At 42.4% G+C, this 12,809-nt stretch overlaps 1 protein-coding gene across 2 annotated transcripts in view; it reads right to left on the bottom strand.

Annotated features, from left to right (window-relative positions):
* LOC114255235 overlaps positions 1–12,809 on the bottom strand; it is a 248,212-nt gene that overhangs the window by 185,976 nt on the left and 49,427 nt on the right. For both annotated transcript variants that reach the window (XM_036292153.1, XM_036292154.1), the window contains exon 4: positions 8,129–8,174. The gene's annotated coding sequence lies outside the window, so the exon portion shown is untranslated. The remainder of the gene's footprint in view (positions 1–8,128; positions 8,175–12,809) is intronic.

Below are 12,809 nucleotides of genomic sequence, written 5' to 3'. Positions count from 1 at the left end.
GTGTTAATTATCGCAAGCGGTATTGCCATCTGTCTGGCGCCCGCATTTTTTTCCCCCTCGCTTAATCGTACGCGGAATAAATGGGACGCCGATGTTTTGACGATATGTTGCGAGAGTATTAAATATTCCCTTTCCCTCTCTCTTATTTTCATTTTTTCAAGGACAGCGCAGATTTTATTCAATCGATAAAAAAGAACGGCAAAACCGGTAATCGAGATATGAGAAGACGGCGCGGAGTCGAGATCTCTCTCCCGCCGCCGGTGAGATTTTTTCCCGCCGATGAAAACGAGCGAAAATGATCTCGTCATTTTCTCCGCTCGTAACAGTCCATATAACAATCTGACAGCGCGATTCGCTGTTAATCGGCGCCCATGCACGATAAATCGTGCTAGGGCTCAGCGATGCGTGGCGAGCCGGGGGAAACGTGGTCGGGACATTCCCAACCGACGCGGCGACATCGGCAACGTGTCGTCGCGGATGCCGCCGGGCACTACTGCGCTGCGCGACGGGCCCCGACGCGAGTCGGGCCCATATAAAGAAACACGCGCGAGCGGGCCAGGTAGAAGCCGGGAGCCGCGGGCCGCGCAGCGTCTCTCGCGGAGAGAGACGCAGAAGAAGACGGAGGGCCGGGACGGACGCGACGCGAACATAAAATGCGCACACGGGGCGAGACGCGTGTGTGCGTGTACTTAGCATAAGTCTCGCACCCGAGGCACTCTCTCATCGTATTTCATGCCGGCTATGCTTATACGCTCGCGTCGCTCGCCGCGCATAACCGCCTCTTCCTTCTTCTCCTTCCTCCTTCTTCTCGCCGTGTACCGCGTCTCGGGTGCGAGGATAGAAATCGCCCCCGGTAACCTCGAACGCGATCCCGCAAAAACCCACGTAACGATGTCACTTCTGGGGAAGGCTCGGTTTCGGTTCGTCGAACCGACGACGGAAGGTATTACAGGCGATTCGTGTCTCGCCCTCGCGCGGTAAACGGACGTACGGTTCAATTTAAGTTTAAAGAGAAGAAATAACCCCCGTACTCGAACGCGCGCGCTTTTCAAGTGAAGCACCGCGCGCGTACACTCACCGCGAAGTGGGATACACACAGCTTATGCAAACACAATCGTAAAATGGTATTCACGAACGGTTCAAACGTTTCGCGTGAGAGTTACTTAAAATTCAAAGAGAGTATAAGCGTGCAGAATTTGCTCCAATCGTTAAATCGATGCGTCCACTTCATCAATCTCGACTCGGAGATATAGAGACGGCGCGGATGAGAGCTTATCAGCGACGCGAAGCGATCGGTAGGTACATTACGAGCGTTATAACGACACCCGGATTGCGGACGGCGGCGCGGATTTAACGAGCCGCTTACGATCGCCATTCGCGAATTATCAAACGCGATAGAGACGTCGCGCGGGAACGACGTCCTCTCGCAATATTATGGCACCACCGGAGGCTCCGCCGTGGGGTTACCGTGAAGACTACTTGCTGTAGTGGTCACGCGAGCTCCGCGATTGTCGGAACTTACCCAAACGCACGATAGACGTCAACCGAAACGATCGTCCCTCTCGGGTTATAGGTTTTGCGATAGCGAAGCATCGTAAGGCAACCGCGTACTCGTACTAAAGCCGGGGATGCGATACTTTGAAGCGAAATATGTCCAAATATTCCGCACGCTATCTGGTTGACGAGTAAACCTATCGACAAGTAGGATTTGTTTCAAAGCACAAGTGTACAACTACGGAAAATATTTCACTCGTCTATTTTTTTTTGTTCAAAAGCGATTTTAAGACTAGTTATCACCCCTTGAATTTCCTCACACATATAGATAATTATGATACTTATGAAATTAATACAAAATACAGAAGTTTTTCATTGATCATAAAAGATCCCATATCTTGTATTAAATTATTATTCTACTTATAAAGTTATGAGTAATAAACTTGAGAGTAAAAATTTAAGGGATAATAATTGTCCTTAAAATCACTTATAAACACAGATGGAAAGAAGATGGATGAAAAATTTTTCATAGGCATTTGTGTGCCAAATTACAAAAAAAATTGTAACGTGTACCGGCTCGGTAGATTTACATTTGTGAAATAGAGTAAACCTACTCGCGCGTATAGATCAAGATTTAATTCTTTCGGGACCTTTTAATGTAGCACGTTTATAAAGATTATTTGAAGATCAGGCGCAATTTCTCGAACGCGGTGGCCTCGCGAAGATCATGTACCGCGACATGTTAAATACAGAGAGCAGTTGGACACGCGGATTAAAGCCTCATGGTTAAAGGTTATTTACAACGGGAGGCTCGGCGTGCGCGGCTTAACGAGCCCTTGAAAAAAATTTATGCGCGCCTTAAAACTTTCTTAACCGGGATTAACGTGGAAGAAAAAGAGGGACAAAACGCACACATCACTCTTGGCGGACCGCGGGTACTTTTCGCGAGCTTATCGCCGGAAATGACTTATGGCCGCGCCAATCCGAGGCGTCACGTACATCGTAATAATCTAAATTGAGTCCGCGGGACTTTCTCCGTCGCATCCTCTAGTCCTCGCATTCGGATCCTTCTCCCGCGTATACACCGTTACCGCGAGAGGATAATAACGCTCCTCCCGCGGCGCGAGACGAAAGGGAAGATGAGACGTGAAAAGACACTCCGGGGGGAAGACACACGTGTGCCCTCTCGACGTCTTCCTCGAACAGGCGCGCACATCGCGGTGTGTACGGTCCTTGAAACTCTACGCCCAGCCATTTGACGGAGGATGTGACGCAAACGCCGACTAGCTAACTAGCCGCGTGGTTAGCGGGAAGATTTCGAGAGATACGCTCTTTGAGACGCTCTCTTTTCGCCCGGAGGCTGGACCGCGAAAGTGCGAAGATAGCGCGGTTGATAAGCCGTTATCTCTCTCTTTCTCTCTGCAGCGCGCATCCCGCTTGTTGCGCAAAGTGATTCCAGTAATTTTCTTTGGCAGAAAGAAAGCCGCGTCGAGAACGGCTTTTGATACACTTTACATTATATCCCAGGGTTGGACTCTGTAGATCTTTTTACCGACAGATTACTAAATGTCGCCGATACGCAAAATTGACTGCACCGGATGCAACCGATTCATAAATTCACGTATTTACGAATTTATAAATCCATCAATCGTTGTGTTTATGAATCCCATGAATGCGTATGTCTATGGATTGATGACTCAATAAATCCATAAATTCATCCGTAAGTCGCGAGATCCATCAGTCGGTGCAATCATAAATTTATAGATCCGTAAATCCATCCGAGAGATTGCTTCATCCATATATTATGAGCAAACTATGATTCTATTGATATATGAATTTGTCCGTGATCAAGCTCGTGCGGAGTTCCCTATGATTCCTGGCAACATCAATAATAAACAGCCAACTCTCTCGATAACGTATCAGTGCACGATTTTCAAAGAGGACAATAAAATAAGAATGAAAATGTTTTCCTACTTCGAGATACCGGCCCACATTATACCGGTATTGCAAATAAGATATAAATCATATGATGTGATACGATTGAACATTGTATTGAATACATCAGGCTCGCACGAGTCGTGCACCGGTAAGACAAATCGATACAAAAGCCATTCGCCACGCCATCCCGTCGCCCATCCCTCGGGACGTATGAATCATTTATCAGCCTCGATCTCCGATCCGGACCAAAATTGTCCGCTTGACGATTCAATCTACATCCACTTAGCCGCTAAACGTCTGCGACGTCCTTATCGGGGCCGCGCGCGGGACACGGCGACAGCCGGTTACGGTGTGTGTCTTATCGCAGCTGGATCCTCATTTTACGAGTCACGGCAATCGTAAATACGGCGGAGAAACACGCGCTCGAACGGCGGAAAGCCGTGGCACAACGCGCGTATCGCGAGAGGACCGTTCAATCAAGCGCATCCGATTCAATTCGCGGAGCGTACGTGGAACCCGCCGCGATAAAAAATCATCTCGCGCCACAAAGAGGACGATTTTATCTCGACGCGGACATACCTGACTTTTACGCGGACCGGGACCGTTAATGCGGCAAATTTGAATCGTCCGGAAAGATGGGCTTGAATGATAATTATCATAAATACAAATGCAAAAGTGGCCCGTGCGTCGTAAACTACTTATATTTCACATTCTCGAGACTCTTAATTTATCGTATTACCAATCCTATTTGTAGATGCGGTCGATTCAAACGGTGTCACGACATAATTTTGTTGTCTTCTAGATGCGACTCGCTCGAAACCTGATCTTCCGATTAGCCAAAGGGAAACCGCCCTTAATTTATACCCAATAGCTAGACCTGTATCATTCTTATGTTCATAATCGCGATGTTTTGCCGCGATCGATCGCGATTCCATCCGCGAGCGCAAAACCCGCGATACGCGGAACAGGGCGAGAGGCGACGGTGATCACAAAGATCTCGTTCAGCTCGTTTCTCCGCCACCGCGGTGGATGGTGCGGTAACCTTAAACCGAGAAAACGAGCGTCCCCGGGCACGAACGCCGCCGCTGCCGGCCGACGGAAATGAAATACGGGTGAGAGACGAAGGCACGAACTTAATTTAGGTTGTTACGGTCGGGCCCGCCGTACTCACGCTCGCCAAAAGCGCGCTGGCCGGTCTCGAGCGATAAGTCATTCCGACGATAAGCCGTCCCGTGCGGCGGAACCGACGGCAAAACGGCGGTGGTGCGGTTGTCCGCGGTGCAGTCCGAATTAAGGTTTCACGAAGAAAAATGCGCGGGTACGCGACCGTTACCGCCGGAAGGAAAAGAATTTCGCGGCGGCGAGCACGGAATTTCATTTTTACGGCAGGCCGCCGCGTTGTAAAGTAAGACTTTGTCCGGGAGACATCATTTTCTACCCGACAAAACGGATTCAGATATTTTTAAACAGCACTCGCAATGCACTTTTTATTGGGGGAATGTGGCCCATAAAATAATTCTCTCTTTTCGTAGTTCATTTAAGTAAAATAAAATAAAATATTCCGTCGCTATTTAAATTTCGAGGAATTTAAGGGAAGAGTTTGCAAAGCAATTCACGGGAGAGAACCCCGTCTCGCTTAAGATAAAAATTCATCAGCTTTTCAAAGTGTGACGTCTTTCGCGTTACAAAGCTGTGAATTTCATCACACCATCTTTACATTCTTCCTCGCGTGGCTTCAATCATGACGGAAATAATGAAACATCGGCGGGATACTTTATAAGGAACCAGAGGGGCCGGTCCGAAGGTGTGGTCTCTGACGGACAGTCAGGCGTTGGTCTTAAATCCAAAGCCAGGCGGCGAACAGAGCCGAGATCCTTCACATCCTGCGAACCACTTAGTCAACGAAAGAACGTGCTGCCGCGGGAAGATTCTTATCTGATGTTTGCCGGAGCGCGTCGCTCGTTAAACCTCCGATGCACTTTGGAGGTCAATATGTACACAAGGTACCTATAATTTTCTTATCGCGCCGTGTCAGTTTAGGAATATTGACATACCGAGATCTTCATTTTATTCCTGGTAGCGCGCTAACGGATGAGCGACGTGAAAATTTCGAATGATCATCGATGTATGTACGCGTTTTATCGTACGGATTGTTCACACAAGTAGTGTTTGCCCAAGATTTGAGGATAGGTATACGATTATTTTTATTTCTACTCTATAATCAAATTAACATCAATTTACATTCCGTTACGCTGTCTTCAATTCTTTTTGTGAATAATAAATGTGTACTTATTATAAAGGAAATATTCTTTTTGCGAATAATAATTATGTACTTATTATAAAAGAAATATTAGCAAATTCAATATAATATCTTTTTAATAGCTCTATTGTGTAGCAGAATTTTTAACTGAATAAACGTCTACTTAACTCGGGGAATATAATACTGCGCTTGCATCGCTCTCGTACGAAACCCTCAATTAATGAAGCCCGAATATGCATTTAGATATTAGTTAAGAATATTCCACGCAACGCGTGGTAGAGCTGCCACAAACAAAATTGATTGATCAGTTGTGAGTGCGGTGTGTTTATGCCTCGCGGTCCCCGCCAGCAATTACGGATTTGAAGGATGCGCCGTGCCGATAGGTAGGCAAGGAATTCGTCCTTCCTCGAAGGAAGATCCGAGGATGACGAGAGGAATGGCAGCGCGCCGGGACTATTGTCCAGTGAGAGAATCGAAGAAGCGTCGGTGGAATGAGCCGAGGTGCAGGAGGTGGAGGTGGAGAAGGAAGACGGGGGGCATCACCCCCGGGGGCATGGCATAAATCGCTATGGACAGACAGCATGTTCGACTAATTACAGATCCCTGATTACCGACGGGCGCGACCGCGGCCGCCTAATAAAGAGAAAATAAATTAATAAACCCCTAATATCGTGGCCGGCCGATCTCGCTTGTGGTCTGAGATGAAAAAAATAAAAGAAGTGTTTATTAATTTATTGTGATCGAGGCGCGATAAAGGCCGTGGCCACATAGGCCACGTCTTCGGATCAAAAGATTCGAAAATGTTCCTCGCATTGCGCAGGCTGGAACCGGATCCGCCTTCGTGTAAACCCTTCTCGATCTTCTGTCTATGTTAATGCGACTTCATCATATCGTCACATACCGAAAATTTATTCCTCCTTCTTATATTAATGTCAAGAATCGTGTCCCCGTGCATTATTATAATAATCTACGCTGCATCTTCTATTTTTATCTACATTTAGCAAATTTTTTTTTCTAAAATATGTACGTATCATCTACACACTTCTGTTAATAAACTTTTTCCTGTTCTATTAACATTTCGCAGAAAATTGAAACGAATAAATTTGTATTGGTTTCCAAAATTTAATTTAAAACAGAATCGAAAGGCAGTGCCTTTATATTATTTTAAAAGGCCAAAATACTTCCCATGTACATAAATTATCTTGCTTAGTCCAAAAGGTTAATTAAGTCGATATACAAGATTTATCTCCTATTTCTTAACTGGCACGTCTCAATTTACCTAAACATTTTCGAATCGGCAAATAAGCTATCTTTCCTAATAATCCCCTGCGCCAAAGATTAAAGAGACCGTCGGTGAGAATTGGATTGCTCCACGTATCAAATGGGCGGCGATGGAAGAGAAAGAGGTCATAGACGCGAAGAAGGAGAAAGGAAGAGATAGCGGAACACAGTGAACTTCCGCGTGGGCCTATCTCGGACCCGCAAAATGGCGGCGACAGAGGCGTTTGTCTGCTACGGCGACCTCGGCAGGATTTATATTCATGACGGCGAAGATCCAACCGGAGTTACCCAACGAGGCAGCCGGGACCCCCTAATGAACTGTGGTGAAACCGGGTCCCGAGTGTGCTCGCGGGGGCGTTTTCACGGGCAATTAATGCGGTCTTAAGGGGGAAAAGGGGGAGCTGCACGCAACGCCTCCGCGAAACGAATCCGACAAGAGCTGTCGCGATTAAATTGAAATCTGTCATTTCTATTCAATCGTCACGTATCAATCAATGCACATTCATAATCCATCAGCAGCTATAACGGAAATATGTGTGAGACTTCTTTGAAAAAATTTAATTTAATAATTTGTAAAAGTAATATCGTCTTTTTACACGCTTCTGTATGTAAATCTGTGTAATAACATTATAAATTGTGTTTTATATTTATGTCCTTTTAATTTTTTTAACAAGAGGTCTATGACCGAGATGTATGAATCAAAATGTTTTGATATAAAATCAAATCGTGGAAATATAACTTTTAATTAACAACACGTTATTGTTATTATGTTGAATTTTTCAAATATATATAATAAAATGTAGATTTCTATTATGTAAGAAAAAAATAATTGACTATATGTAATGTAAAATTACTTTAAATATACAATTTTATAAGATTGTCAATATATATAATTTGTATTCAAAACTCTTAGATCCAAAATTTCAAACACTAACTACAGAGATTTAAATCTAAATCAAATTAAATCTTAACTGATTCAATTTGATTCCTATTTGAATAATCCGCATATCTTTAATCTATGCAAATGTTAAATTGAAACCAATATTTCATTCCGTAAAGAGTAAAATCTAAAACTTAATGTCTTGATAATTACATTTATAATTATATGGCATTTATATGGCAAGAACGTTTATATTTTTGCTTGTTTTAACTCACCAGATTTGCACCATTAATTCGCCCGATGATTCCACAACCAGAGTATCTACGGAAAAGATAAAACATTACATTCAGCAACGGCAAATAGCTACGATCCTCGAGGAGGACGTAATGCGCAATTCATTATGCGTAAAACGTTAACGACATTATTAGAACAAGATCGTTAGAGTTTAATTATATTATCGCACAAGTATTAGATCGCTGTCTGAGCGAAATGTAACTCGGTTCCTTAATAAGCGGATGTAACCGGCGCGCTGGTGGCGCAGCGTACCTCAAAGGCACCGATATCGGATCGTTAACGGATCGGAAACGCGAACGTTTCTTAATGATTGAGCGAATATCGAAGTCATCGCGGATGAAGAGCACAGAAAGGATAGCTCGCAAGATCGGCAGCGCGGCGGCGATATTAATAGTCAGTCGCCACGACGAGGCCGCAACAAATTTCTTATGGGCGATGTAAATCGGTCCATAAGTCGGGATAGTTACACTGTTTAGCCAATTAACGGAATGCGACCGGTTTTCAGGCGTATACGAAGAAAGACGGCGGATCTTCTTTTCAACGGGATTATAGCTAAACGACTGTACCAATAGGCATCTGTAGTTTTAGGGCCGGTTGTATCAACAGAATAAAGAGCGGATTTGATCAATTATAGTCAAATGGATTAAGAAACCACCACTTTAAAAGACACCTGCTTTTAACATAAAATTAAACTTGATTACGATAATCTTATCGGTATTCGTGAACGTAAAAATTTACTGTTTGTATTTATTGTTACTTTGAAATATATAAATACAAAGGATAATTTTAACTCGATGTGATAATTTTGCATCCAAGCAAAAATTTATGTGAAATAAATTTAATTAACTACTGGTTAAAAAATAAATTTTCTACAAGGTGTCTAATCTAATTCATGTAAAAATCAATATTCAATCGATATTTCACGCTGCAAAGCGTTGCGTTTTAATGCGCAATATGTTAACAGTAAAATTTTGTAAAATACAGTTTGATTAGATTTGACATAGATTAGCGTGTTAAATACACATGTATTTCAACTTGAACGATTTCACACAATTATTTTAGATTACTTTGTGTGTGAGAAATAGAAGTCATTTAATCATCTAACTTATTCGTAAACATTTATTTCGTTGGTACAACAAACTATTAAAGATGTCAAAGAAAGAGACGATTGAAAAGAAGAAACAACCTATATTGCCGATGATGAATTTTTTATTAAGTGGCTTTTCCGGATAATTTCTTACAACGTTAAATTCAAATAGAGTTAATTAATATCTTTTGTATCAAATTCCTTCAACATTAATATTTTCGAATTCCGTTTGTATGGCAGGATGACGAACACTTGTCACCCAATAGACGTAATCAAAAATAGGATGCAAATGCACAAAGGAAAAGCATCGATCTTGAATATAATTGGTATCACATACAGCAAAGAGGGTATTACTTCGTTTTACAGCCGGTCTGATGAGCCGGCCTAACAGCCAGTATCATCAGACACCGGCAACGTACACCGTACGACTCGGGATTTATAATCAGATGCAAGATTTTTTTAAGTAATCTAATAGTATCAATAAAAAATGAATTTAAAAATTCAAAGGTCAAGAATATTTTCAGACAGTAAAAGTTAAAAAAAGTTTGAACAAAATTGAAATGAAATCAGAACGTCTCCTTAATCTGATGACTCAACATAGTCGCATCGACCAAATAATAAACACAATGTAGTTTCTAAAAAAAGGCGAATGACATTTCAGACAAAAATATGTCGACCGTCCCAATTTCGTGGTGCTGGCGTTCATGGCTGGGACTGCTTGTGCCACGGAAACTTTCGTTGAAACACCGACGAGCGACGTTACTCTCGTAAAAATGACAATAGATGGCAGTGGGTAATAATCTATTTTATATAAGATAATTAGCGCATTGATTTTTATCAATATTAAACAATACCTATTAGACTAAATCTAACTAATGTTTTCAACGCTTAGAGCAGCGAAGAAATTACAAAAATGTGTTTGATGCCTTCGTTAGAATTACCAGAAAAGAAGAAATATTCACTCTCTGGAGAGGAAGTGTAGCTACGACGAGAAGAAAACAACAGTTTTCAATATATCTTACAATTGTTTTCTTGATAATTCAATTTCTTAAATATATGTAAAATATATACGTATGTTAAAAATATATAAAAGTCCATAATACTTCATTTATATTGCCCTATAATATTTTAATATCTACATCTTTTCAATCTTCCATAAGAAAAAAATGTCCATAGAAAAATAGAGAAATTGCCACGATGACGAACGAGGGAGCCTACTCTAACTGCCTAATTTGCGTGAATAAGGAAAGATTGTTAGGTGAGACACGCGGTGGGTAGTCGGAAAAATTATGAGCCTCGCGCGATTCAGCCGCGAAAGCCAGGATCGTTACTTTCGTTCAATATTATTATTGCTTTGAGAACGTTTCGGAAAGGGTATTTGCCGCGAAACGTTTCGCTCGCGACGGGTAATAGCGCTGACCTTGTCGATCCCGGGCGCGGTTTTAGTACGGCGATTGAACAAACGTGGAATAAAGGTGTCGTAAGACACGAGCCAACGCCAGGACACCAACGTTCCGTTTCGAGCAAACTTATCGGCGCCGTTTTCAACTGAGCTGACACTCGTTCGCGCGCGAATTACGACGCTCGTACGCGAGGGCTGACGAGAGTGTCGCGAAAAAATGCGGCTGCTGTGTGGAGAAATGAAACTCAGAGAGAGATACGAGTAAAGCCGCTACTTCAAGATGAAATCGCATACCAGGTCGTGGACACTGACAGAAGCGGCGCGGCATCGTATAAACCCTCTTTAGATCTCCCGTGTGAATCTTTTATTATATTCAGGCGATGCAAGAAGAATTTTAACAAGTTTGGCAAGATATTTCATGTCAGAAACCTGCATTTTCATCTTTCCTAAATTCACATGCTCCTGAAAATTAAATGACACGTACAAAGTATCCCTCTCCATTTTTCTCTTTAGTCAGAGGAATAAGGAGATCTAAATCATTCAGTTAATAAATCCGCTTTGCAAAAGGTCGACATATTTATATATATTTATAATATTTATATGTATATACTCTTAAGACGTTCGGCCGTTGCTAAGACCGCGCAAGTCGCGCAAGTAAGATCCTCAACCTACACGAGAACTCGTGATACATGTAGGATATTGTACATCATGCAACGGAAAGGATCGTGCAAACGCGCGCGTCGTGGAGATTAAATAAGGATGCGGTCTTGCTCGCGTGACCTGCCATTCATATGCTAAAATGACATTCGGGATCGGTATGCCCAGACGATGACGAATCCGGGCGTGTCCGCGGATCCGATCGGATACCGTGACCGCGACTCTGATCCGCCGATCGTGACTCCAATTTTTTTTTTCAACTCATGCTGATCGCCCCACTTGTCAGGAACAATGAACCGCCTTCATAAGAAGTTGAATTCCTGAAGTGGAGACACACTCCCGGGCCACTTCTGAGGCCCGAGCGATACGAGCGTCGCCGAAGCAGACGCGTCGATTATCAAACGTGAGTGCATTATAGCAGACGCGTATCTAACTCGCCGACATGATGGTTGCAGCCGCTAAATAAACTGAAGTGTTGAATTAAATCTTATGTCTCTTGTAATTCCCAACGAAGCTTTAGCAGAGGAAAGAAGAGAGAGTTCAATGTGATGATAGACATTTCACAAATGTACTTTGTTACTGAATTTTCAACATTAAATCATCGATCTCATATCAATCTAATTAAGAGGTTTTTTTTTTATGCAACTTGGAATTATATATCGATAAAGCATTGTAATTTATTCGCATTTTCTTGAATTGAAACTCAATTTCAAACTTCAATAGGTATATTAATTTAATATTCATGTTTGAATTGCTTTCGATATTCCACACGTTGTCTTCACTTCAATGAATTTACTTTTACTACTTTTACAAGTATGGTATGAAAAATTCATTAAATTCTTATGCACTTTAATATTTTTTAGGAATTATTTACAATATTATAATTAATTACAGTGCTCTTAATTTTTCAAAGAAAAACATTTGCTTGATAAAATTTTATGCCGAATTGGGTATAACTGTTAAACATATGTATATAGCACGGTGTTCGTAACGTTTGCTACGGCTTGTTCACGAAACAGGCGTGTCCATTTTCGCGGCACACGGTGCGAAATCAATCGGCCTGCGCGAAAGAATCATCGTAAATTGATGCCGATTGACGAGCGACATGGCCAAACATCGTTGGCACGTTCGCTTGTCAGTCCATCGGCCGCGCGTAAAAATGTCAGCCGCGAGGGCAGTCGGGTAACAGTCGGGTCTCGAGAAGAAATCTCGAACCTGCATTCCGCGGCCAAAGAGAAGTCCGCGACAGAAAAGCAATCTACCGAGAACGACCTGCGTACGCCTCTTACATTAACCCTCGACTACCGCGGTTAAATTTGGGTAACGTTTATTACTCCCGAGATCTTATCCCTCGAATTGAAGTCAGACGCCATTTACAGACAGACTTTATATGTACATAACGTAATATTTGAATATCTAATGTAACGTAATGTACACAGTATAAAAAATATGTATAATAAAAAAATCAAAAAATAAAAAGAAAAGTCAAAGTTCTCGAAGAGAGAAGAAAAAGGTA

This window comes from Monomorium pharaonis, chromosome 9 (genome assembly GCF_013373865.1).
Source record: "Monomorium pharaonis isolate MP-MQ-018 chromosome 9, ASM1337386v2, whole genome shotgun sequence".
Lineage (NCBI taxonomy): Eukaryota > Metazoa > Arthropoda > Insecta > Hymenoptera > Formicidae > Monomorium > Monomorium pharaonis.
The sequence above is the reverse complement of the archived record's forward strand: the minus strand, read 5'-3'. Positions and strand labels throughout refer to the sequence as shown.